This window comes from Drosophila arizonae, chromosome 5 (assembly GCF_054131065.1).
Source record: "Drosophila arizonae isolate 15081-1271.41 chromosome 5, UAZ_ARI_1.0, whole genome shotgun sequence".
NCBI classification, from domain to species: Eukaryota; Metazoa; Arthropoda; class Insecta; order Diptera; family Drosophilidae; genus Drosophila; species Drosophila arizonae.
The window spans coordinates 3420870-3448813 of record NC_142925.1 but is presented as its reverse complement, the minus strand read 5'-3'; the positions used below and the strand labels follow the sequence as shown (position 1 = coordinate 3448813).

The window sequence follows — 27944 nt, the reverse complement described above, 5'->3', positions numbered from 1 at the left end:
CTCCAGCTGGTCGGACGTCCCGTGCAGTGCTGCTCCTCTTCTTCTTCGGGTGAGTTCGTTAAATATTTGCATATATACTAAGTATTATAACAAATTGTAATAGTTGTTAAGAATTGTTAATAGTTTTAAGTAATATTTTTAATAAGATTGTAAATGTTAATGAAAAATGTTGTTATGTAAACAATTATTATGTTAATAATTATGTTGTTCATTACCATGGTGTAAGTGATTATTTTGTTAAAAATAATATGCTAATCATCTTGTTAATTATGATAATGATCATCATGTAAATGCTTATTAGAATAGCAGTGATAAAGTTCATTACGTCTATAATTACTAGGTAAGTGCCTAAAGTAAGAATAATACAAGGAAATACTCTATTATATTTATAACATTGTATACCTCCTATTACTCAAACATTCTAATACCTTTTCACTCTACTGTAATGTTTTCCAGTTAAGAGTCTAGTATATTTCTCTGCTTTACTACTTAACATGATTTACTGAGTATGTCCTAGACAGTTACGCTCTCTTAAAAGTAAACGTAACTGCTAGTCATATAAAATGGTTGCTGCAGCTGCTACAGGGTATGCCCTAGCCTGCTACTCGCCCACACACTCCTACACGCTTCCTACAGAGTAGCTCCCAGTCAGTCACTCCCGTTCATACCACAATTCTCAGTAAGCCACTCACTCACTCAATAAGTTTTTAAGTCTCCATGTTTCCCACTTGATTTCCACTGCATATACCCTCCCTTTCGCCACCCCTTACAGGGTATCTTGCAGTCGCCAGACTGGCGCACTCTTGTACTAATTATAGCATCGTGTTGTTAGTTTTCAATTTATGTTTTATTTGAAATGTTTTGCCTATTAATTAGCTCAACACGCACACGCGTCGACGTCATTGTCTGGTCGTGTTCTTCGTGTCACGACACGCGCTCTATTTGGATTCGAGCCTATGTCTAAAACTCGTCTAATGCTCTGCTGGTATTACTACTACGTCTATATGCTCGGTTCGCCTAGTTTAACGATCTTTGCGCAATTATCCAGTTTTTCGATTTTTTTTTTATTTTTTTATTTTTACTGATTTTTTTGGTCGATTTTTTTTTTCAGTTGCATTTGGCAAATTTTTGCTTTCGCTTGATTTGTGGCTCGATTTTGCAGCACTTTTATTTTCAGCTAGTTTGCAGCTAGTTTGTGGTTTGTGGTGGCTGCTGATGGCGGTGGCTTGGCTGGCGGTGGCTTGGTGGTGCGCACTTGTCGCTGCTCCAATTTGCCACGCTTGATTTAAGCTGTGATTAGAGGCGGCAACGGGCAGCCGCTCTCGTCCAGCTCTCGTTGTCGTCATCTAATTTATGTGGAATTGCGTAATCTCTTGGCGATTTTTTTTTATATATATATATTGTATTTTATATTATCTGGCCGAGTTGATGGGAAAATGTGCGTTGGCCATCATAGCTCGAATAAGTCTTGGCTTGTTTTAGCTTGTCTTATTTTTATTTTTTTTTTCTGTTATAGTTTCTTGGTGCTGGGCTTCATCTTAGGCTGTGACTAATTTATATGCGCCAAGGTTTCTTTAGTTCAGTGCTTTTGGCTGTAAATGGGCATTGATGTGTTCATTCAGTGAACTTGATGAATGCGTGTGAGTTCTCATTTGGGCAAGTTCGTTGCCTAAGTCTTTTGTTTCAATAAGGCACGAGTATGTATGTATGTGTGCGTGTATGTTGGCAACAAATTAGAGCGACTTGCAGCACACTTTGCCATTTGTTTTAACTGCAAGCAGCTCAACGCCAGCTCACCTGCTGCCCACCTGCTCAGCGCATGCCTCACTAATGAAGACGAATCGCGCGGCAAATGCGCAGAAATTTATATGAATTTATTTCGGTTTTAGTGTTAGCTTTTGATATGAAATGAATCAAGTTTTATGCTTTAATTGATAATTAATGCAGATAAGCGGTTCAAATACGACTTAAACTAGCAGCAGCAGCAGCAGCAGCAGCAGCAGCAGCAGCTCAACTGGTTGAAGAACTTGCTTGAAACTCGTTTAACTCCTGCTGTTGCTGTTGTTGTTGGCCAAGTGAATGCGGGTGTCACTTAACTCATAAATCTTACGGCCGGCCCCAGACGCAAATGGCCTTGAAGTTTTTTATTTCCAGCCTCAGTCGCTTTTGCAAGTGCCGCTGCTTATCCTGGCCCCAAAAAGCAGAAGAAAAGCACAATTGACGCGAAGCCTTTCGCTGGAATTCGTGGATCGCGCGCTCGACATCAGCTCGCATCAACTTGATTAATTGCGGACTAATGTCAAACATATTTGTGACATGAATAGCACTAATTCGCAGCATGCGAAGAAAGGATATATATATAGATATAAGGGTAAGTGCGAGGGTCACTTGAGAACTTGTTGAAGACAACGTTTTTATTCTGCTTGCGGGAAATTGAAAGAGACTTCATTTTAATTTTGAATAGAATTGACGATTGAAAGCGCCCTTCTATACGATTCTCATTAGTGCTTCATTTCACAAATTCAACTTAAAATTTTTAGGAACCTTAATTATAGCAATCATAAGAGCTCATCAGTTAAAATTTGTATTTGTAATACATCTTTAAATATTTTCTTAAAAATTATCATTTATTTTTAACTTTATTTATTATTGATATATTAATTTTGTATAATCTTAAAATTTGCCGTGTATTCATGTTATGTGTGTACAACATGCTCGTATGTGTGATTGTATGCGTTTGCCTAATCAATCTTATGCAATCAGCTGTTATCAATGTCTGCCTCTCTGTCAATTAACTCTGGCTGCATGTCACATATGTCACAACAACAACAACAACAACAATGGTTTGAAACGGCAGCTAACGGTAGTGCACCCCATGTTCCGCTGTCATTCGCATGTCAACGCAGCTGTCAGCCAAGGCGAGCTTAGAAAACAACAGCAACAAACACAACAACAACGAAAAGTCTCTATTTAAATGATGACTGCAACATGTCAGAGCATGTCGAGTGCAGCAACTGGTTCATATGCTTGGCTAATGTAAGTTCAAGGTGTGCGTGTGTTGGTGTGTCCCTACATGCTTAACTGTATAATTAAGCCACAGACCACAATTAAATGCCAAGTCTTTGTTGTTGTTGTTGCTGTTGGTGTTGGCATAGTTAATTAGCATGCGCGTTGCCAAGCAATAATTTTATGGCAAATATTTCTAACTAAACATTGGCCGAGTTTGCACTGGACCTCCCATAGCCATAGGCCCCACCTCTGCCCCCCTGGCCTTGCGAAATTGCGCAAAAATTAATATCAAATCGATAATGTTAAAGTGTTCAAGCGCCGAAACAGGTAAAACCAGCAATCACTTGCCCTCTCGCTCACACGCCTGCGGTCGCTGCGAATGCGGCGTGGCCAACGGGAACTAAAGCTGCGACGCAGCCACACAAAGAAATACACATAGACACGCACACTCACACACACACATGCATTCATGCGCATGCATTGTGTATAAATTAAGCTAGGCAAAAGCTGCGCTCAACAGTTTCGCCTTCTGCTTGCTCTTGGCAATTGCAGTAGAAAAAGTGAGAGTGGTTCGGTCAGCTGCGCGCGCTAGTGTACGAAAGAGAGAGACAGAGAGAGAGATCATGCTGCGGAGCGCAAGCGCAAGTTTCAGCAGAAAGCTTTTGCGCTCTTTGTATGCGCTGCCTCTTTCAGTTTCTCTCTCTTTGGTTTGCTTTGCCGTTGCAGCGCATTTTGTGTTGGCTTTTGCTTAATTTTTAATTGTTTGCATGCAAAATTAACAGTTGGCTGAGACGAATTTCGATGGCCATTTGCATTGCATAGTTTTAGGCTGCACATTAATTGTTCACATGTGGGAAGAGCTGCATTTATATTGATAATTGAAAGGAACGAAGGTATTAATGTGTGTGTTAATATAGTTAAGTTTTATAAATGAAACGTATATGCACATATGTATGTATGTATTTAAATAGATCGAGCTAGATCAAGGCAGAGCGAGATAGACTGAGCAACATAGCAAGAATTCGATATCGATAATTATTCTAATATTCTGATATTCTGATAGAGATCGAAGGAGGAAAACAGACAGATATAAGAAAATAATGATCGAGATTCTGAAAGGTGAAGAGGCATTCAGAAAGAGATAGAGAGATGCAGCAACAGTTGCAGGCACTCAGTGGAGCTATTTTAGGCCGTTTTCACCTACTCCAGATTCTTCGACGCATTTAACGTTCTTGACCAGATTCTGTTTCGCTTTCAGCGGTTCTGTATCTGTTGATACAGCTGTCGCTTTCTAATAGCCGTTAAACGTGCATTTAATCCCAGGAATAAAATCAAAAAGTGTGTCAGATTATTTTTGAAGAAAGCCAACGATGACGACGAGTCAATTAAGCGCCATTTAAGCATTTTAGCATTTTGGTCGGGCCAAGAAGAAGAAGAAGAAGAAGAAGGTGTCGGCAGCCAACTGTAACTGGAAGTGGAGCTGAGCGAATGCGATGTTAACACATGTTCTTGCAACTGATTTACAAATTTACGATTATACGACTATATATAAACTATATATATATGGTCGACTGACTGACTTCTTTTTTATTGTAGTATTTTTAAGTATTTTTTGTTTTATTGCAACATTCGCTCGCTCAGCAAGTGGCACAAAGGAAAAAAAAAAAAGAGTTCGCTGAAATCGAAAACCTAAAGCAAAAAGAATGGCATCTGAAATTGCATTTGGTTAGTCATGCGCAAAATAATAATAATAATAGTACTCGCACACACACACACACACAAGCACACGTAATATAATAATAATAATTGTTGGGTGCAAAAACAAAAAAAAAAACAACAATTGCTGCTTTGGCTTGTTACACTTGCTGCCAGCAACAGCAACAGTTGCTGCTGCGAGAGCAGCAGTTGTTGCAGTTGTTTGCTGCTTCTGGTATCTCCTTTGTTATGGCCATTAACAGTGATTTCATTTCCATTGTTTTTCCGGGCGAATTCTGTGCAAATTGCGTCAAGGACGCGTCCATGCGTCAGCCCGAACTCGTTTTAAATGCCCGTTCGCAGGGAGTGTAACGAGGGTATATTGGTTGCACTGCTAACTTCTTCTTATATAATAACTATATTTTGTGTTTTGTTTTACAGCTGAATAAACCAGAATTTGATTTCTATTGAGCTCTTACAGAGGTCTGTTACAATTGAATCTAGGAATATTGCAATATTAATATATATAATTTAGTTTCACTTCTTTCAGTAGGAATGATATCCTTATATCTATAATAGTTTTTATATATGTAAGATTTTTGGAGCTGAAAAACAAAGTCTATATATATAATAGATCGATCTGAACTTAACATTGGACTACAACGATAAATTCGCAACGATCTAATCAGACCGTCAACAGCAACTCTCGGTAAACCAGACAAGTTTAAAATATTATCGAATACAATAGAATTGACAATGAATAAGTCTAAAATAACGATGTATGTATATATTGATATCTAAGCGCACTCATAGAGCCTAAGACAAACGACTCCAACAAATGAACTACTAAATTTAAAAAACCAACTAAATAAAAATAAATCAGGTTTTTCACGCCCACTAAGGGCGTAATTAAATTTAGCTAATAATAGGCTGAACAGATTAATCTAGCAGTATATATGGTAGGCTGTCCACTAAAGACATGGCATATCTGGTCAGCCTACTTAGGTCTTCCACAGTTTAAGATCTAGAAATGCAAACATTAATTGCTGATTTCCGCCAATCAATCAAGAAGCTTACAGAATTGCTGTTAATCTTCTCTATAGACCAAATATGAATTTATGTCCACTAAAGGCGTGATATATTTGAAGAGTCTTTATCTTCCTCAATTTAAGAACAAAGACTAGTGAATCATGATTCTCTCTCTACTACCGATACACGTTTACAATTGATTATAAATTTATATTCACAATTAATTCAACTATTCTTCGAGTATCGTGAGCGTGTATTACGCCGTCCGTTACGCTCGACTGCAGCATTCTTACTCACTTTTGGTTCACTTTAGCAATGATTCGACTGATTTGGCAGCTGCTTGACCTTGCCGCAACTGAAATTCCTATCGAGCCAACAATAAGTCACCTCTATATCCCTCTCTCTCTCTCCCTCTCCCTCTCTCTCAACCTGTATCATATTCGATCTGTTAGTCGGTTCTTTCAGATCTCTGCAGTTAACTTATCATTAGCACCTTCGCCAGCTGCTTATCTGGCATATCAAGTGCATTGCCTTGAATGCAGCTCTCATCTCAAGAACTTTCACCTGATGATTCAGTTCCTTGGCCGAAGCGAAATCCCCATCAGTAAAAAAATAAAAGACTCTGAATCAAGTTGAAAAAATTTAGCGGTTAGAATTTGCGCTAAAGATTGGGCTTTCCAGCTGAGCAAGAACTCTGGCCACGCCCCCCACAACGCTGTCGCCTCGTTCACCTCTCGTTTGGCTGTTTACACGGGCCAATATCAAAAGCAGGTCAAGTCAAGAAACAAGCGCCGCTGCCAAATGAAATCATTTACTGAACACACAAAACATTATTGACAACAACAACAAAAATGCTAACAAAAGACTGCAGTTTAAAAGGGTTCTAGCTGGGGGTCGGACAGACTAGAGAGATGCTCTGTAGGAATTGGAGTAGCAGTTGTAGTATTTAATTTTCCTTCATATTCAACTCTTGATGATTGTGAGGGTTTTGGATAAGGGGATGGTATATTTATAGCATGAGGTTATTCCTTGAGATATGAATCTTAAGCAAAAGCAAAAAGTCTTCATACCTTATAGATATATGATAATTATCAAATTTATCGATAATTATCGATCAGTATACGATTCTATATATGTATTGATAAAATTTTTAAGTATTATCCCACATTGATATTTTATTAAAAGAATTATTATAATATGGTATAATATGATATAGCAATACCATAAATTTAAGATGATTATTTTATTTTTAGAATTTTATTAAAAGAATTATTATAATATGGTATAATATTATATAGCAATACCATAAATTTAAGATGATTATTGGAAAGCCTTGACCACTAGACTGTTTACTCTTTCATACGGAAATAACTTATATACATTCATACATACATACATTCATAAGACTTCCCTATCTAGCTGCCGCATTGCCACTTCCCACATTTACAGGGTATTCCATTCAACAACACTTATTAGTCATCTTCGGTCCGCCGCATAACTAAGCACAGCCTCAATATGCCCACATCTAGGCATCGCCCTCACTTCTATTAGGCCATTACAATCGCAGAACATTTATAGTTCATGAACAATTTGTTCTAATTTTCTTTCCTGCTGCGGCACTTGTGGTTCAATGGGTCTAATAAAACGGGTCGCACCGCACAGCTGGCCGAGTGGCTGCGATTCCGACTGAGCCTCGGCCTGTGCGGCTCTTGCTCTGGCTCTGACTCTGGCTCTGGCTCTGGCACCCCACCGTCTTGTTGAATCAATAAATCGATGTCGTAATTGGCGCGCATGATGCAGCGAATTCCTATTAGAAAAGCAGCTCAGATCCCAGCTTTGATGTTCCCCTCCCCCTCTCTCTGCCTCTTTTCGTTTGCTGGCTTAGCTATGCAACCAACTATTATCCCTTCCTCCTCTACTCCTTGCGTCTTTTTCTTTTTCCCTGCTTTTCAGTTTCTACTTCCTGGCTTCTTTTGTCTAATCTCCGTTAAGTACTTCCTCTCTCAGTTCTACTTTCCCTACATTGCTTTTCACTCCTCGTCTCGTGTTTCCATTGGGGTTTTTCTGTGATTTTCTCCATTCTTTGCTTGCCCAGCTGTAGCTCTCTGGTTCCTCCCATTGCATTCTCTCCTTCTTTTAGTCTCTGCCTCCTCTTCTGCTTTCGGTCTCTCCCTATTCTTTTTTATTGGGTCTCTGCTTCCTCTTATCTTCTCTTCTCTTTTCTTTCTTCCTCCCTTTGCTTTCTGCTCTTCTCCCTATCTCTGCCCCCCAGTCTCTGCTATACTCTCTGCTATGCTTATCAGCTGACTGCATCCTTTCTCTCCATCTATCTTCTGTTCTCTCTCTCTGTTCATATTCTTGTTTTCAGTCCTTTCTTTATTCTCTTATCTTTTCTGTTTCTTCGTTCTGCTGCTCTATCTGCACTTTATCACATTTTCCTTTGTTCTATTATCTCTCTTCTTGCTGCTTTCTCTCTCTCTCTCTCTCTCTCTCTCTCATGCCATTTAATTAATGCCTTATCCATTCTCCTCTTTTGTCTGCTCTGTGCTCTCGCTACTCCCTTTCTCTCGCCCTTTTCACTTCCCAATCACAATAACTTTATTTTTGTGTTATCTCGCTTCTCCCTCAGTCAGTCAGGCTTTCCCACTGTCTGCTTCCATCTCGCTCATCGTTCTCTTCTCTCCTTTCCTTTAATTGTTAACTTTATTTGGCTGTTGACCTTGCTAGAATTTGCATAACGGCAATTGTGACTTAATTGCTGGCCAATGACACAATTGTCCGATTCAAGCCTGATTGCTGATTAGGCAATGCAAACAACAAACAATCGTGTAACCTGGGTGTGTGTGTGCTGTCTGTGTGTGTTGCCTATGAGTGTGTGTGCGATGCGGGCGCCAGGAGTTCAATGTCAATAATTGAGCATGGAGCACACAGCTCATAAATAACGGTGCAGTGTCATTGTCAACGAGCTAGCCAAACAACAAGTAGGACGACGACGACGACGACGACGACGCCGCCGCTGAAGCCGAATAAAGTTATTAACAATGCGGCAACATGTACGTGGACTCTCGAAATGGACGAACGTGACAAATACCAAAAGGCAGACTCGACCGTGCCTGCTGCCTAGTGCCTGCTCCAGCACTACCAGCGCCGCCTACAACCACATCCACAACAACAACAACAACAACAACACATTGTCCATCATCGTGGCAGGCGAGGCCAGGCCAACAGCTTCATGTTGCACAAAAAGGGCAAATGCACATTGCAAACGCCGTCAGCGCCGCCGCCAACGTAGCTGGAGCTGCAGTTGGAGTTGGTTCTGGAGTTCTCTCTGGCTGTCCTGCCCTGTCCTGCCTGTTGAGCTTCCTATCCCTGTCTCTGTCCAGCTTCGAAAAATAGAAACCCGTTAACATTTTATTTGACTAAAATTGACTTTAATTTATTGCTGACGCGGCAGCATTTGCATGCGGCATGCGGCATGCGGCATGTGGCATGCAGCATGTGGCATGCAGCATGTGCAGCTGCACAGAAAAAAAATCAAATTATTATGTATTAATAAAAAAAATTAAACAAAAATTATAAATTAATTATTGTAGTATACAAAAAAATATTTTACAAAATTAATTAAATAAATGTAAATGAAATGTAAAAAAAGTGTTTTCTTGATATATAATAGAAAGAAATATTTTTCATACACATTAATTAAATAAAAAAAATTAAAAAAGTAATAAAATAAAAAAAAAAATTAAATAGAAAAGAAATAAAAAAAACTATGCAATTCTATAAATATGTAAAAAAAAAAAAAAAAATATTAAAATAAAATTCAATGAACATAAAAAAATTTTCTGGTTTTTTCTAATTCTATAAAATATAAATAAATTTGTTTGTCAATTAATTCATATTTATATATTAAACCTAAGACAAATTTAAACTGCTATTTCAGACTTAAATTTTAAATAAATTGTTTTTTTTTTTTTCTGTCACTCATTTCGCGTTTTTAAGTATTTCAATACTTCTCAGTCGAATTAAAAAGTTCCAAAACATTTCAGATTTTTTTTTAGAATTCTTCTAATTAAAATAAATTTTAAGCGATTCTCAGATTTAAAAAGAAAGTAAATTGAATGTAAAGCACTAATTAGTATTTAAATCAGCTGAACGCACTTAAAAGACCTAACGAAATATTCATTAAAATCAAGTTTAGCCTGAAAAATGAAACGATATTTGATATCGTTAAAGCCACGCTCTGTCACGTTCCGTCAATCTTCACTTACGCAGCTCAATTTTATATGAAACAAGTGCACAAATATATTTGTAATCTGATTAATGGTAGCGATAAACAGGATTTTAAACTCGATCAATATTGAATGAGGTTTGCTTAACGATGCGATTTCTGCTTCCAACTGACTTCCTGCCTAAATGTTTGAGGATTATAATGTAAACTGTATGAAAATATTAAGGCTCAGATTTTGGATAAGCACTTAAGTCGGGTGTAACAGCAAAATTTTGATTCCTGGCTCTAAGACTTTAGAGAAGACATTGTTTCTCGACTTACCACTCCCCCAATGGGCGCCGGTATTTCCGACAGAGAAACGAACAAATGGCCACACAATGTACAAAACTAATATACTCATTTCATTTTAATGAATGAGTATACAACAAAAAAATTGTTAAGCGAAATTCTATAATATTTATGCAAGTTCAGATTTTGATATAAATACATATTATAGAATATTTAAAAATATATATATAAATAATTCTTAAATATTTTATTAGAGCTTTACAAACTTTCTAGAAGTCTTCAAAGCAAAAATAAATAATTATTTATTAAATTATTATTATTTACCAGTAAAATTTCCAACTATTTTTTACACGTCATGAAATTTTTTGCATAATTTTCTTAATTTTTCTCCACTTTGCCTCGTTTTCTCTCAGTGCAGCTTTGGTTTTGCAGCACTTGCAGCTATCTCTTTCTAGTTCCTCATGCACTATCTGCTATCTCTGTCTAGCGTTCTTTCGGCTTTCAGCTCCAATCGCCTTGGCAATGTTTTCATTGTTGATTTTCGCAGCATTTTCCAGCTTGAAGTGGCACTTGTTCTAATTTTTCCATTTCAAAACCAATCAGCGCCTTGTCCCAGCTGCCACGCCCCAGCACCCGACAGCCCCCGACAGCCGCCGCAGCTGTTGTTGCCTGTCTAGGAAATCGATGCTGCCGCTGGCCCTGTGTGCATGGGCCGCATTTCACATCATAAATAAGAGAGAAGCTTCAAATAAATCAATTATTGGAGACCTTGTCTAGGCTTTTGGCTGCTGCAGTTGCTTTTGTTGTTGTTGTTGTTGCTGTTGTTGTGATTGCTGCTGCTGTTGCTCTCATGTTGCATTTAGCTATTTGTTCACGCGGTTCTATAATTTACGCTGATGCTAAGGAAGAGTTAAGGACCTGCTTAGCCCGCAGTACGCAGTACGCAGTACAAGACTAGACGTGTCTTAGCCAGGCTATTTGTCATTTATTATTTTGGCACGTACATAAATATATGAGTTGAGATAAGCAGAAGCTGGTTAAGCTTTAAATATACATATATACATACATATATACATATATATATATATATATATTTACTGGCATCCGCATTTAGAATGCTTGGCTAGAGCGAACAACCTGTCAGCGCGACTCATAATCACGCCCCACGCCCACTCATAAGAAAATCTACATAGCTGACAGCTAGACAAGCAACGACTACAAAGTGCTAAGCAACAACAACAACAACAACTGCTTTTGCAATTAGCATACACAGCGTTAGTTGCTAGCCAAGTTAGCTAAGTTCAATAACAACTGCATTTGCCCCAAATCCTGTTAACTTGGTCAATATATACTCGAAATATGGCATTTGGCTCTTGCTTTGTCATCATCGACTCTGGCTGGGCCTCTCAACTGGGTCAACGTTGTCAACTCAACAAATCTGTGGAGGAGTATTCCGAACACTCAGCTGTCAGCTGGTGGCAGCAGTAGTGAGAGGGAGATAGAGGGGGACAGAGAGCGGGGAAGGGAGGGAGATGCAGAGCGGGCGCCCAGCAAAGTGTTTGACATGCTGTGACAGGTAGAACAGCATCCATCGACGCAATCACTCAAAATGTGCAAAGGTATTAAGGCCATATTGCCATATGAAATTTTATGGCTTCGAGAGTTTCTTTTATATTGTATTTATATTATTTTATTTTCATTTGAGTGACTGTTTGCATTTTCTTCTTTCTTCGAGCCTGAAATGAAGGTCAGCTGCTATGCAGTTTCTCTCATTTAAACTTCTTTAGTTTTTGCTTTTAAATAAAATTTTTTAATTCCTTCCAGTATGTATAAAGATATACAATTATAGACTTATAATTTTTTGAAACAATTTTATTTTATTTAATTTTATGTGCAAGTATTCTTAAAATATTTCTTTCATATCATTTATTGGTTAGAATTTTTTTTTTTGTATTATATATCTATTATTTTATATTCTTTGTTTTCTGTTGGTTTTATTTATTATTTATTTTATTTATTTTTTGTTTTTATACTTAAAATATATTTTCTTAAGACACGCCTGGAGTCTCAGGTCAAGTTCATTTGCTTTGCATAAGTTTGACAAATCAACTGTCGAAGTCTTCTGCACGGAGATTAGAGTCTTGGGAGCAGTCTTTATCGCATTCATTATAATGTCTTGTTAAGTACCTCTTTTTTATAAAATAAACATAAGTAGCTTACGATCAAATCGGACTTATAAACAAATATATTTAAACTGATTGTCAAAAGTTTGACATGTGAATGCTTTGACACCAAAAAGTTTAGCAGTCTCTCAAAGTCAAAGTGAGGTCTACGAAGCCTGAAATTTAATTAAGAAGTGCGCCTTGGGTTCTCTTATATAAAGCTGACTTTATCAGATCTGTATTTAATAAAATCTAATTAGAATTTGCGCTTGCTTAAATGAGAATATTGCCATAGATATTTTCATACACAAAATGCGCTAGATCTGCTTTACGTATGCAATTTTCAATTTAGACTGCTAGTAATACCCATAGCTAACCTCTAAACATTGATCTAAATGCTATTCTATTTTGATGTGGTCATATTTTTGCTTCAAGTTTCTCTTTTCGTTTCATTTGGCATAAGTACTTTTGCTTTGCTCCCTTTTTATTCGCTGATTGTTCTGTTTAGATTTCGCTAAGATACCATTTTCCATTTTCCATACACACACACACAATCATACACCCAAGCAAACACACACTTAGCTAGTACATCGCCTGCAATGAGGCCTTAAATAACCTCAGGCACATTATCGAGTACATGCGGCCCATTGCCCATGGCCGTGGCAGAGGTGAAGACATGGACATGGAAGGCGCTGAGAGTGGGAGAGGCCAGTGCAGTGGGAGCAGAAGGGGCTGAAGTAGCGGCAGCGGCAGAGCCTTACGCTAAGCCAAAGACAGCGACAACAAAATAGGGAAACGGCGGCAGCGCGAGAGGGAAGCAAAAGCTAAAGCGAAGTTAGAAAAGAAGGAGAGACGAAAGCAAGGGCTGGGGCTAAGCTAAATACGAAAGCAAAGACAGCAGCAGTAGAACAGCCAAAGGCAGTCGCAGAGGCGGAAGCATAGACTACAATCAAGCGGCGCAGGTAAGCGACAGCGAGAGCGAGAGAGAAGCAGAGTGGGAGATGTAAGCAAAGGCGAAGGCGAAGGCAAAGGCAAAGGCTAAACACGACTGGGCGAGTGGACATGGGCAGCAGTTGCAATTGGGCTGACCTCACAGCAAGCTGTGCCGCCTCGTTGTGTGCGCCTTTGACGCCTGCGCTCTCACTCGCACCACACGGGTGCTATCTCACTCTTGCACACGCTTTGACTATTGCAATGCAATTTCGACACTTTCAAGATTTTACTTTAAAAATTTGCCATAAATTTGTAGCCACAACAGGCGTCCAAATGTATTTGAGTCTTATAGGAAGGCTGTGCCCTTGCCTTGTGTCAGTTGTTGTTGTTGCTGTTGTTGTTGTTGTAAACCTACACGCATGTCCAGGCTGATGATATGTATTTTTGCAGACATAACTGACATGTTTGCCTAAGAGGCAATAAAATAAATCCCCAACTAAACACAAAGCCCAACGGACAACAACAACAATAGCAGCAGCAAATACAGTGCTGGGAGAGTGTGTTCGCCACGTGTCGTTGTTCGCAAATGAAGTTAACTCAATCATGAAGGAGCATAGTAAAAATGTTAGAACTTATCAAGGCTACCAGAGGAACAACTGCAACGAGCTGTCGGGTGTTGCAAAGGGCAGCAGCAGCAGCAGCAACAGTTGCTGTAATATTTATGCCAATTGCTGGCAAGAACATGCGAATGGAAATGTGTGTGTGTGGATCTAAGAAGTGCCTTGCTACAGATTTCAAAGGGCTACTCCTTTAGAGCTTGAATTCAATTTATTAAACTGGCAGAGAGACTTGAGCGGCAGCAGAGGCGGAAACAGAGTGTGAGACATTTCAGAGGAAGAGTGAGAAGCAATGGCAGGGGGGAAGTTTGGGGGATAGGCAATGACTTGGGCATAGGAAAGGGCATAGAGCTTCGCCATAGTTTAGAACGAGCGTAAGAGAGAGAGAGAGCGAGGCGCAGGCAGACACGCAAGCAGAGCCAACGGCATAAGCAAAGCCAGAGCTAAGGAGAGAGGCGCAAGCGGAGATGCTCACGCAAAGGCAAAGACAACGGCAAAAGCAAACGGAGCTTGTGAGAGAGGCAAAGGCAGAGACGCAGGTAGAGGAAAGGGCATAGTGCTTGACATATGGAGAGCGTAACAGACAGACTCGAACAGAGAAGCAGACAGGGGAGCACGAAAATGCAACGGCATAAGCAAATTGTAAGCTTGTGAGAGAGAGACGAAGGCAGAGCTAAGTGTATAGAGCTTAGCCTAAGCAAAGCGTAACAGAGAAACGCAGCTAGAGACGTAGTAAGAAGCAAAGGCAAAAGCTAGAAGTTAAATAGTTCGCTGCTCGCTTCACTCGTCCAGCTTCGCTCTACTGGCCTATCGTTCTCTCTCTCTCTCTCTCTCTCTCTCTCTCTCTTAGTGTCTTATCAGGCGAAATGTAAATGCAATTATGTGTTGTTTATGCGCTCGCTAGCCGCATACGTTTGTCTGATTGACATATAAATTAGAGATGCATGCGAGTCGATAGCTGCGACTTGGCTCTAACGAGCTGCCGCACTGAAAGTGCCAAGCCCCCAAGGCCCCTCCACCCTCCCCTCACTCTGCTCCTCCACTGATAAGCTGTGATTGTTTTCCATTTCATTGTCATCAGTCAGGGCGGCTAATTAAGCGCCCCAATGCAAATCGAAGCTTTTCACTTAAGTGCAAGTAAATAGTAGTAGTATCACAATCAATGAACATTCTTGATTTCTCTTTCTCCAGGCAGCTGCTGCAGCTGGTCTGGATTTCTCTTTCGCTTGCGCTGCCAGTTCCAGCTGCAGCTGCCAGGAAGCTTCAGCGTTTGTTTCCAGTTAGAATTGTCAACTGGAGTCCAACTGGGAGTCGGCTGGCCGGATTGGATTTTGCTTGGCATTTGGTCATTAGTAGTTGTCAAAGGTTGAACGTGATTTGTGGGCCACTTCCTGCGCTTACGTGGGGCAACCAAAACGGACGCAGTTCTTCAGCGTTAGAATGCCAGAGATAGACTCTCTTTTACATAGGATGCCCCTCATGCAGTGGAAATGAGTTATTGGTCGGGTATATACCACTTGGGCTAATTGAAGACAAAGTCAGGACTTTTACTGGATATCATATATAGTCTTTGCTGTCCATACTCCTTTGCTCTTCTCTCTACCTAAGTTCTTGAGAGTTGGGGAAAATGTAATATCCTGTAAATATATATTATATTTTTAAATTTACAGGGTGTGTAGCTAGTCAACCCTCTCTCTCAATCACGCACTCCATCCACTTTTAATTACATTTACATATTTTTGCGTACGCATTGACAACGAGAAGTCAAAGTCAAAGAATTCGCCGACTGCCCACACGTAGACAAAAGAATTTATAGACAATGCAACTACTTCAATTATGGCGATAAGAGTCCGAGAGGCTCTATGGATGCCACGCCCCAAGCAACCAGCACCCACGCCCACCACCCGTCTCCTCGCACCCTCACATGCCTATGGCATAGAGCATAAAACTAAATCCATGGCAAAGTATAAAAATGTCGTATGTCGTGCGGCGTTTGTTACTTATTACATGCAGACAACTGGAGTCGACCGATATCGATACTGGACAAATATATATAAAGAGGTGTATATATATGTATATGTGGAGTTAGCATATATTGAAGACATTGTATATATGTATATACCCTTTGCTGTCTGTTGTCGACCTTCAACTTTGTTTGCAACCTTGTTAGTTAGTTGTTGTTTATGTTGCTGTTGTTGTTGTATGTTTTAGTATATGTTATGCTTGCTGTATCAGGCTAAGCCCCCCGTCTCCCCTCTCTCTCTCTCTCTCTCTCTCTCTCTCTCCGTCCACCCGCTCTCTTTGAGTTGCTTTGGAGTTGAGCGCAATCGCGATCACTTTTCTTGATTGCAAGCGGCAACAGGCAACACGCCTCCAATGCCGTGGCACGCAACTGACAGCAACAGCAACAACAATAGCAACAACTGTAACAACAACAACACCCGCAACAATTGCACACGACAACTGTGAAACAGTGTCACAACTGATGGACAACAATCGCAGCTCCTTGCTGGCTGCATTTAGAGCCTCAGTTGGCTGTTGCTGCTGCTGCTGCTCGGGCGACCTTCATTTGGTTGTTGTTGTTGCAAATTTGTTGCCAATCAGACGTGCAACACGCTGCTTGCTGCCGCCATCATTAAATTGAAAATAAAATAATGCGCCTCCAGGCGAACGCTCTGTCACGCCTGCTTTAATAACTTTGTCTCAGCAGCAACTCCTTTGGCCAGCAACAGTTGCTGGCACAGCTGCTGCTGCTGCTGCTATCGTTGTCCACGCATCTGCAACTTATTGCTCTATTTCTTGCACAGTTTTCGATTTCAGTTTCACTTTCAGCTGGAGGTTAACAAGCCGTACGCCAACTCATAGCCAAGTCCCATCAACTATGTAAACGAGACGCGAGCATCGAAGCTGCCTGCCACTAGGCAAGTTGCAACAACAACAACAACAACAGCAACAACTGCTGTTGCAACAACAATAAAGAACCAAAGTCACATTTGTTTTTCATTGTGTGGGCAGAGAGCCCAAACCTCTCCATAAACTGTCCAGCATCCCAGGCAGCCAACATACTTAGCCATAAATAGGGCCACATTTGTGGGCCATAAACTGTGGTAGGAAAATAAATGTTTATTAAAGAAAAATCTATAAAATTTAAATAAAATATGCAACATACATAATTATATATACCATGTCTTTAAAAAAAATACAAAATAAAAAAAAATAATTATACACACATACATACAATAAAATAAAAGTTAAATAAATAAAATAAAAATATATTTCATGTGTACAAACTAAATTATATAAAAAAAAAAAAAAAAAAAAACAAATAATAATTAAATTAAATTTTAAAAAATTATTTGTTTAAAATTATATTATTAAAAATATTGAACTTAAAAATATAAAAATTTAGAAAAAAAAAAAATTCAATAAAAACCTAATGCAAATATAAGCTCAAAAAAATTTTAACTAATACTCGTTTACAAAAATTCGTTAAAAACACATATAAAAAAATTAAATCGAACTTTATTTAATTATTATTTATATAACCTTATTAATGACTTTTGAAGTACTTGAAAGAACATACAAATCTTTTTAAAGCTTTTTAAAAATGAAACTAAATCAAGTTATATGAGCTATGTACAACATATTATGTATAATAATAACATTTACATTAACTATGTATACATAGCAAAGATTCTTGATTTTCATGAATGGAATTTCTGCTACATTTCCTTTGCTACACTTGAGCTGACTCATGGCTCAGCCTCCGTTCGTGCAGAACAGGTCTGCAGCAGCATGAATATATCTTATAAAGTTCATAAAACATATATGTATATGGTATCTTCAATATTTGTGACGTCACAAGGTCGCCAAGTGACATTGAGGTCGCTCATGGAAATCCCTGTGAGATAATCACAGAGACTTCTTCTATACGAACTGTGTGTGCATCATAAAATATATAAAATCCCAAAACAGTTTAAATATATCAATTTTTATTGCACTTGCTCGGCGTTGCCGGGCGAATCATTAACAACATTTTTTTTAGAACTGGTTTTTGGTTTTTTCTTGTTTTAATCTTGTTTTTTTTTTCTTGTTTTTGGCTAGTCGGCAATATCATTCTAAATATTCATCTTCTTACATATATAAAGCGAGTACGAACGAAATCGATCTGGTTAAGCTTGTTTCGCTTGTCAGATAATTTTGATGTTTTATATTATATATTATCAAGTGTATTATAACGGTAAATGCTTATACTAATGAAAGTCTAACAACAAATTTACATATATTGACATTTGGAATACCAAGTTAAATTCATATAAAAAGTTAAAAACAAAAATAGAAATAAAATGAAATATGACGAGTCCAAGTGCATTGAACCTTAGTCTGATTTTTAACTATTGAAAAAAAAAAAATATATTTTTTTTATATATTTATATTCCATATACATATTTACTATACATCTACATCAAGGGGCTATCCAAATTATATCACATTTAACCATATTCTATGGGTTCAGACAAATGAAACACGCCCAGTACATTGAGCTTCAGCCTAAACTTTAGCTCTTCAGAAAAAATATATGTATTCATAAATTCTTTATATTTATATACCATAACATATTCACTATCTATAATACATCAAACACACCCAAAAAAATTAAATTAAATTCACATTTCAACTTTCATAATTCATTGTCATATTCATATTCTCAAAGAACTGGTTCTCGAAATAAAATATCTTTTAGCATTCAGCATAAGATTGAATAATTAAATTTTTAACAAAATTTTTAACGTTTGCGAGTTTGAATTAAATTTCAAAATCGTACTCAGAGCCGGATATAAGTCTTATGTCATATGTCTCATATATTGCCAAGACATTAAAAAAACTACTTGAAAAAGTGCTAAAAAAAAAAAAAAAAAAAAAAAAAAAAAAACAAACAAATAAATAAATTCTAAAAGTGAAACCGCGAAAAGTGAAATTGAGTTGCGATTATAATGATTGATTAAACGCGCATGCAAATTTGCTTAAATGCAGCATAATTGTTTAAATGTTGATGTTAATTCAATTAATAAATGTAGCTAGATTTTCTAGCTTTTTTTCTAGCTTCAGGCTGAATAATTATACAGAAACTTAAGCTATCGCTTGATCATTGCTGATAAGTTCTTTGTTTTGGGTTTATCAATTATATTGTTATATAAATATTTCAATACACTTTTCGTTAGGGAATTTTTATTTACTAGATAAGTATGTTATTTATAGAAAAAGGTGTCATATGGGGCATGAATAGCTAAGTAGTGATATAATGTTTATATATTTATGGCTAACTAACCGTTTAGCTTTTTAGCTATATTCAAAATTTTTGGTTTGACTGCATTATTTTTCGTCAATTATTAGAGGATTAGAGGATATACTTATCACATAGAAACTAAGGGTTTTATATTTAGTGAGTCTTATGTGAGAAACATTTATATTATAGTCAAATGTGTATTTTAGTCAAACATCTTCAATGAAAGGAGTTTAAAAATGTTGAGATATATAAAAAATTTTGCATATATCCACTTACTATTTCACATAACTCCTGTAATAAAATATTTAGTTCTTATACAATAAACTTTTTTATTTTACAAAATATTTTAGTAAAACTTCCTTTCTGTAATTTGTGCCGTAATTTTCACCTATACTCAAAATTCCAATCAGATCGGCTTACTGTATCACGTAGCTGCCATAGAAACTAAGGATAATATGTTTAGTTCTTATATTAAAAACTTTAGATGTTGTATAGAGAAATTCGTTTCATTGAAGTAAAAGAGTATACAATCTTCCAAATTATCTTCTTCATAAAGAAGTAGCAAATTTTCGCAGTTATTTTTATGGATTGGGGATGGCTAGACAACTAATGCTACTTGATCAGGCCTACGAGCAATTAATGTCGCGCCAAGTGCGTGCGCGCTGAAATATTATAATCGACAGCTTCAAATCAATTAAACCATTCAAAAGCTGTTTAAACAGTATGCGCTAACGGAAGTAAAAGCCACAGACAGACGGCCAGACAGGCTGACAGGCAGACAGATAAACCATTTTGGTGTCTTTGGGTGGGTTAAAGCCATTTAACATTGGACTCGCTGACTCCGACTCTAGCTGATGGTACAGATATGTACTCGAGTTCCATTAATCTTCCGTTGTGTTTGCTGTTTTTGCTTAATATGGATTTATATATATATACATATTGTTTATTAATAAAGGCAAAGCACACCCGTTTTAATTTTCTGCATATTAACCAAATAGGAAATCGCGCTAATTGCTTGGCTTTGGCTTTTTTGTTTCAATATATTTGTGTATAAATCTATGGTTAAGCCCACGCCTTAGCCACTTGGATCGATCATTGTATGTAGATTACGTTTTGTCTGCTTTTATGTCTGGGCCTTATAATATATTCAATGAAGTATATTAGTTTTTGTGAAATCTTTGTCTAAATGTCTATCTTTATCTTTTTTATCTTATTGACTATCTGTCAGTCTCCTTCCCTTCTATTTCATATTTGTCTGTCTTGTCTATGTGATCTATATGATCCATATGAACTACATATGTGATCCTATTTGAATCATGTGATCCATCTATGTTCTATATGATCTATATGATCTATGTGATCTATATGATCTATATGATCTATATGATCTATATGATCTATATGATCTATATGATCTATATGATCTATATGATCTATATGATCTATATGATCTATATAATCTATATAATCTATATGATCTATATGATCTATATGATCTATATGATCTATATGATCTATATGATCTATATGATCTATATGATCTATATGATCTGTATGATCTATATGATCTATATGATCTATTTTTCGTTGTTTAGCCCTCTATATTCCATGAGCGTGCATTATGCAGTCGGCTATGGCACAACTGCAGCATAGTTTCTCGTTTGTCTACACATAATATTAAATTATGCCATTAAAGAGTAACAAATTAATATCAATTAAGAAGCTAGGCAGACAGCATTCATCAAACAGTCGAAACGAGTTAGATGTTGGTGCCATCAGCAAATGGAGGAGCTATATATATATACACTTATCTATAGATATGCAGTATAGAAGTTTGTAGGAATTTGAAAATCGAAAACAAATCACTTTTATTTTCATAGACTATTATTAATAGTGCCCCCAGCTTGTTGCCCTGTCACAGTCACAGTCAAGTTTCTAGTTCCTATTTATAATTTCTGCTCTCATGTGAAACCAAGAGTTAGCAGGAGCTAACGCTTCACACAATGCGCACACCTTTCGGTTTCTTTGCTGCCTAATGTTTATATACATATGAACTATAAAGATTGATATCATTGCGTGATGCCAGATAACAAGCGGCCGGGCCTGCTTTGACGTCAGCAGTCCCCCCAAAAGTTATGAAACTGAAAGTGTAAGCATGATCGACTTGGACATACCCCTCAACTCGGTGGAAAGCGGGTGTTTAGGTATTCTTGTTTGCATACGTACCCAAAAGTCTTTACGATCTATGACGATCGATCTATAGTTATATTTATCAATACAATATATGTAAACTCAGATATTCACTTAAAAGTATAAATATGTTTAGTGTACAATAAACTAGCATATATATACAAAATTTGAAATAGGTAGGTCTTGTATCTCCCAAGATCAGACAGTGAGATGAATTGATAAAAGATCATAGCTAGACCAACTATGCTTTTCATGTTGACTAAGCATTTACCATAAATATGAAATCATCCACTATTTATTTTACCGCTTACTTCTTACCCAAACGATCTACCCCTTTCACCCATTTTAAAGAGCTACAGGGTATGAAAAAGAAACTCATAAAACTGGTTACATAAGCAGACATATTCTAATTGTAAGATTTTTTATCTTTTTCATTTTTAAATTTTGTTCATAAAACATAAAACTTTTGTCGCTAATTTTCATTAAAAAAAAAAGAAAAAAAAATGTCGGCTATTGTATGGAGCCGTTTTCAAGGCCAGACTTAGTCTGTTTTCGGACTCATATTATTTGCATACTCGAAGAACAAGATCGGAGCATCGACTTACATAGTATTCAAGCACATTATAGTACATATTTAGCTACCAGTATGCAGATCAGCCGATGAAGCAATCAGCATCAGCTTAGAACATATTAGCAAGCAGCCCCAACTCTCGTGATCTTCTAAGCTGAAGTCTCTATCATTATCTGAGTAGCTCTCGGCTGCTTTTGCTGCTGCTGCTGCTGCTGCAAATGCAAAGTGCATAAATCAAGCGTCTATAAATAAGTCGAAACTTAATGGTCTAAAACCTTTGGCAAAGTCCGAGTTGATAACGCGCGCCATAATCACTCACACACACAACTATTTATAGAGGCAGCTCTGAAATATAGCTGGCAGGTTCAAAGTGTCCTTGCTCATAATTCCATCCAGGCGGGTAGACAGCCTAACGCCAGGCAATATGCATAGGCATGCGTAACTACACTGAGCGAAAATTGAGCTTAAAATTTAACGAAAATTGGGAAATAGAATATTTTATTGTATTAAATTTATTTTGATCAGTTACAGTTTTTTATTTATATTTATATTATATGTTAATTTTTATTTGATTTTAATTTAATTTTTTTTTGTTGTTGCTTTTCATTAATTTTCATTATTTTTTATGTGTATATGTTCATGTATTTTGTATGCTTAATTATTTTATTTTGTTTATTATTTATAGAAAAGATTTTATATTGTATTTTGTGCATAATCATAATTATATAAATTATATTTACTTTTGTCTACACTATTGCTATGGTCACTCTAGTTTCGCGCAGTGCATTGCATATTTATTTATCGCCTGCTACTTGTAATTGTCACAAATTGTATGACATTTTTATGCCATTTGCCGGTCTCTGGCTGTGCATAATTGATTTACGCGCTGTTTCTTATATTTGCAAGGCTGGGCAATAAATTTCTGGTTTCATACGTATGTGCAGTAGCCAACAATGCCATAGAAGGAGAGGAAGGCGCAGAGAAGGTGCCTTATCGTTTTCGCTTTCTGCTCCAAGTGAAGACATTAATCAGCTTCCAGTTTCCACCTTCCAGCTTCCAGCTTCTAGGTTTCAGCTTCAAACTGCAGCGAGAGTGAACGCCCACACTTGAGCCACGGCCCATGGGATGCGCTCTAATGGCGTGTAGATAAATTTCTGTTGCAATTGCGAATATAAATCAAATTATTCACTTCAATATTGTAGAGAAGCAAATGTAGTAGCTATTGCTGGCGGCCCTCATCTTTCAATATCGCGCGATGGCAATCGGCGAAGAGCGTTGAAACTGCAATTAATGCAATCTGCCAGTTTTTATCTGAGAACATTAATTAGTTTTTTTTTTTTTTTTTTTTTTTTTTTTTTTAAAGTGACTACGAGTGCAGCTTATGGCATTGCAGACAACTTAATTGCGTTAATTACGTATTAACTTAGTTGCAATAAAGTTGAAATGTTGTGATAAGTGATCTGCTGTTAGCTTAAATTGAAAAATATTGAACTAATGCAGCTGCACTGACTCACAAGTTCTATTCTTTATTGTAACATATCGATACTTCAGTTCATTTGGGCAGTTGATTTAATTTCAAATTTTATGCTAGTTCATAAATTCCACACATATTCTTTATTGAAACCTATCGAACTAGTTCATATGTTGCTTAGCATATTTACCTTAATTACATATTCGCTGCTAGTTCTCAGTTTCAATATTGCAGCTTATCGAATTGGTTCGTTTAGCGAACCAGCACAACTCTGATGCATTTCGCATTCGGTATTCGCATTCGCATTCGCTTTCGCATTACTCGCCTTAATTACATATTTAAAGCTGACATTTATTATAATTAAAGTTACAACGACTGGCTGTTGTCTGTTCTCAGTTACCAAGAGGCCCTCTCACTCTCTATGGCTCTATAGCTGTGCTAATTTGCTTGCAACTTGATTAATAAGCCGCCATAAGTTCGTATCTCTGAAAAAGAAGCAACACAAAAATAACAGCAGCCACTAACTCGCAACCATTCATCTTCTAGACAAAAGACCAACAGCAGCAACAGCAGCAGCAGCAGAAGCAGCAGCAGCAGCAAAGACTGCTCGCTCTGTTCTACGTTGAGGTGCTGAAAATGAAATTCGCTTTGGCTGCAGTGCGCGGCCTTGAGCATGAATTATGTGTGCAATTACTCTTCAGGTTGTCATGAGTAGCTACAACAGCAGCAGCAACAGCAACTTTAACCACTTCTGCTCCTCCTGCTAAGTTTGTGCTCCTCCCGCTGTGCTGCATTTGGTGCTTCTGTTCTAATGCCCGTTAAAAGTGCAAGTTGCCAGTTACGATTATGAAACTGTGCCACTTGTTGCATGTGCCTCTGCTGTCATCGTTGCTGTCTTCTTTCTCCAACTATGTTGCCATACCTGTCATACCAGCCATACCTGTGTGGCTTTGCTTACGCAGCTAAACTGGAGTTATGTACGTATCATGCGTGCTGCAGCTGAAGCTGTTATGGACATATGTACATACATACATATACAAGCAGTTACATGGCCAAACGCGTGTAACGCTTAGGAAGTACAGACAGAACGCAGCGCAGAAGCAATTAAATTAACATTTCGAGAATAAAAAAAGAAAATCATCAAAACTAAGGCAAGTAGAATGATGGAAAGTGTAGCTGTAGCACGCATGAAAAGTCTGGCACAGATCTGCAGCTTTAATTTGTTAGCTGTTGCTGCTGAGTCAGCGCATTCGACTTTTCACATATCACACATAGCTGAAGGCGCGATGGCTATCGCCAGCACAAGAGGTTGCAACCGGGGCAAGCAGCAACTGCAACGCTGTTCGATGATATCAAGCAGCATGCGCTGACAGCTAAGATCCCAGAGAGTTGTGGCAACACGCTGACTTGCAACATGACTGCAAAACAAGCTTGTAATTAAGTGTCAGCACTGCTAACTTCATAAACCAGAGCTAACAACACACTCGACACTCGAGAGGCGACCCATTAAATTTATGCTAGACGTCTTGCGCGTTCCATGCCTATACTTTCTAAGCTTTTGCAGTTTTTTGACGTATTTTAATCAATTGCTAGACGTTAGTAACGCATGAGACGCGTAGCCAGCGATGCCCTGGGCTCACGTCAAGGTCGGGCTCTGTGCCTGGCCAGGCTAATTAATTAACAATTTTCATCAATTAGCATATGTAGCGGCTCACATCTAAGCCACGATTCAGCCCCTGTGCCACGTCATCGAGCATCGAGCGAGTGAGCGCAATTAGACAATTGTTTTAAACACATTTAGTTAATGTGCCCAGACAAATTGTGCTTTAAATTATAACGAGATGGCTTTTAAAGGTGGCTTATTTATAGAAACGAGATTTCCCTTGGCTCAAGGCTAAGTGGCTGGCTAATAAGTTGTTTTCTATACGCGGAAATTGCGAACAGCTCAAAGCATTGCCCCAAAAATACCTTTTGGTTAAATTAACGCCCCAAAAGCAATTCTGTTTTCCCACCAAAGCAATTCCAACAACTCATGCCAGCCACAAAGTGCTACTGTTTGCGCATACCCTGTGCGTATAGGGCTGTAAGACGGGTATGTGCGGCTAATTAGAATTTTTGGTTTTTGTGTATGTAGAGCAAAAACTTTATTCAAATTTAGCCAAGATTTTTAGATTAAAAATGTTTCACATTTTATACGCTACTTGCTGTTTTTGTGTTTTACAACACTGATTTATATACTTCTTATTTTTGTTGTTATTAGAAGTAATAATATAATACCTAAGTATTTTTCAAAACCTTTTGCTATAAAAAATGTTTTTAGCAAACACTGTGCAAAGATAACAGCATAATCATGTTTTACAACACTACTGTAGTACACTATTGGTAGCATAGTATAACAATTGAATAGAAAACTGTTTTTCAAAAACCTTACAAATAATAATTATAATGCTAATACAATAGATTAAAACATCCCTTCACAACACTGCTCGTATATAAACTCTATAATTGTACAACACTTGTAGCACTAACTTAATATATCGTTTTACCTGTATTCATGTTTTCCAGCGCATCTGCCTCATAGACCCCTTTGCAGAAGATGTTCAAAATTTTGATTGTAATTGGGCTTGGGAATCGAATCGAACGTGAACTTAGCCTACCTGACTCTGAAGGCGTAAACAAACCCATTTCGTGGCACCAGAAGCGCTCGGAAGTGCTCGCTTGCAATGCGTCTTGCATGCCAAAGAGTCTTAATTCCGTTCAGATTGTGAAATTGCCAGCCAGGCAGCCAGCATCAAGGTCGCTCAACTGCGTTGACAACAAACTGCGGCCAGATCAGCTCTGACCTTTACTTTGGTAACTCTTTCTGTTTAATATACTATGTATACGACAATGCTGATGGTGTCGTTGACACTTTGTATTCGTATTTCAGTTTTTGAATGTTTTAGTTATAATTTCTGTTACGTCATTTGTGAATCATTTGCTGTCTCTTGTTGTTTTTTTCCAGTGTAATCAGCATTTCCGTTTCGCTGAAGGACTTAATTATGATCGATGAATTTAAGGCTAGGCGTGAACTAAATCAGAAGGGACAGGCGTGTCAATATAGGCAGAAAGAATCTTATATCGTGGCCGACATGACGTATGCGCAATCTCTGTGCGTGCAGGCGTATACGTAATTTGCTTATCAATCATACGCAATGCTCGCTGCGGCCCACGCGGCGCACTTGAATAAGCCAAAGCGTGAAGAATTCTTTTTGAATTCACCTTCTTTTTTTCTATTTTTTTTTTTTTGTGTGTCAGCGCCGCACGAATTATGAACTCCAAAAAATCGCAAGCAAATAAAATTGAGATGAAAAAAAAAATAAAATAAAAATAAATAAAAAGATGCGCAACTCCATTGATCATTTAAGAGCAAAGAGCATGTTCTAGTGCCATGCGGAAATTGTTTTTAGTTGTAGCTGAAAAACAGCAGACAACAAATTCATTATTTTTATTTATTATTCATCTTCTTTTACTTATTTTTCTGATTATTTATTATTATTATTATTGCTTGGCGTTGCTGCAAATAATTAAACTTAAATTTTTATTGTTGCTTCGGCAGCCAAATCGATTGACTTCTGCTCATTAACGTATTTCCAGTGAAGATAGAAATTACTATTGAAACAATACTTGAAAAAAAAAAGAAACAAATTTAATTAATTTGATAATACTGATTATATCGTTTAATACAACAGTTTATTATAGTCTATAGATTTCTAGTGAATATGCGCGTCTTAAAAAGAAAGAAGGAAAAGAATAGAAGTATTTTTTATTTTAAATATTTCTTAAACCCATTCCTAAATGCTGCCTAATCCTTTAAGCTTTGAGAATTTCTGTCTTCAGTTGTAAACTCACAAAACCATTTAAAGCTGTGCTCCACACTCTAAACAATGTGTCACAATCCCAACCACTTGATATCAAATTTGTTATCGCATTTGGCTTCCACTTGATTGGCGTTTACTGTAATTATATACCCCACTAAAAGTAATAGCCCTCAGCCAATCATTTAGCCTAGCCAATAGCTGTTAATGCTCCACTAAGCTGTCATACTTAGCCCTCGAGCTTAACAGCTTTAACAGCTTGCTAGGGTATTAGTTGGCTTATTTGTTATTCTTATCTGGACTTGAGTGATAGCCAAAACGCCTCTTGTTGACATTTTTCTGAAACTTGTATTTGGGTTTCGGGTCTTTGGTTTTTTGGCTTTTCGCTTTTTGTTTTCGTTTTTCATTTGCGTCGATTTCCCAAGCAGTTTTTTGGCTTGTAATTTTATGAAATCTTTTTATTTTTAACTTTTTTTTTATTTCTATTTAACGTGGTTTGTTTTTGACTGTCGCAAATTTTATGCTATATTGCTGTCTCATGCGCTGTCTCTATTGCGCTCTCTCTCTCTCTCTCTCTCCGTCTCTCTCTATTGCTCTTGTCTACATG

The 27944-nt window shown here is 37.5% G+C and overlaps 1 long non-coding RNA gene across 1 annotated transcript; it reads left to right on the top strand.

The window, feature by feature from the left end:
• LOC108615884 (uncharacterized) lies at nucleotides 1-26857 on the top strand. The gene is made up of 3 exons (XR_001915989.2): nucleotides 1-49; nucleotides 26046-26333; nucleotides 26485-26857. It is a non-coding gene; the product is annotated as an uncharacterized LOC108615884 (long non-coding RNA).
• Nucleotides 26858-27944: the final 1087 nt, after the last annotated feature.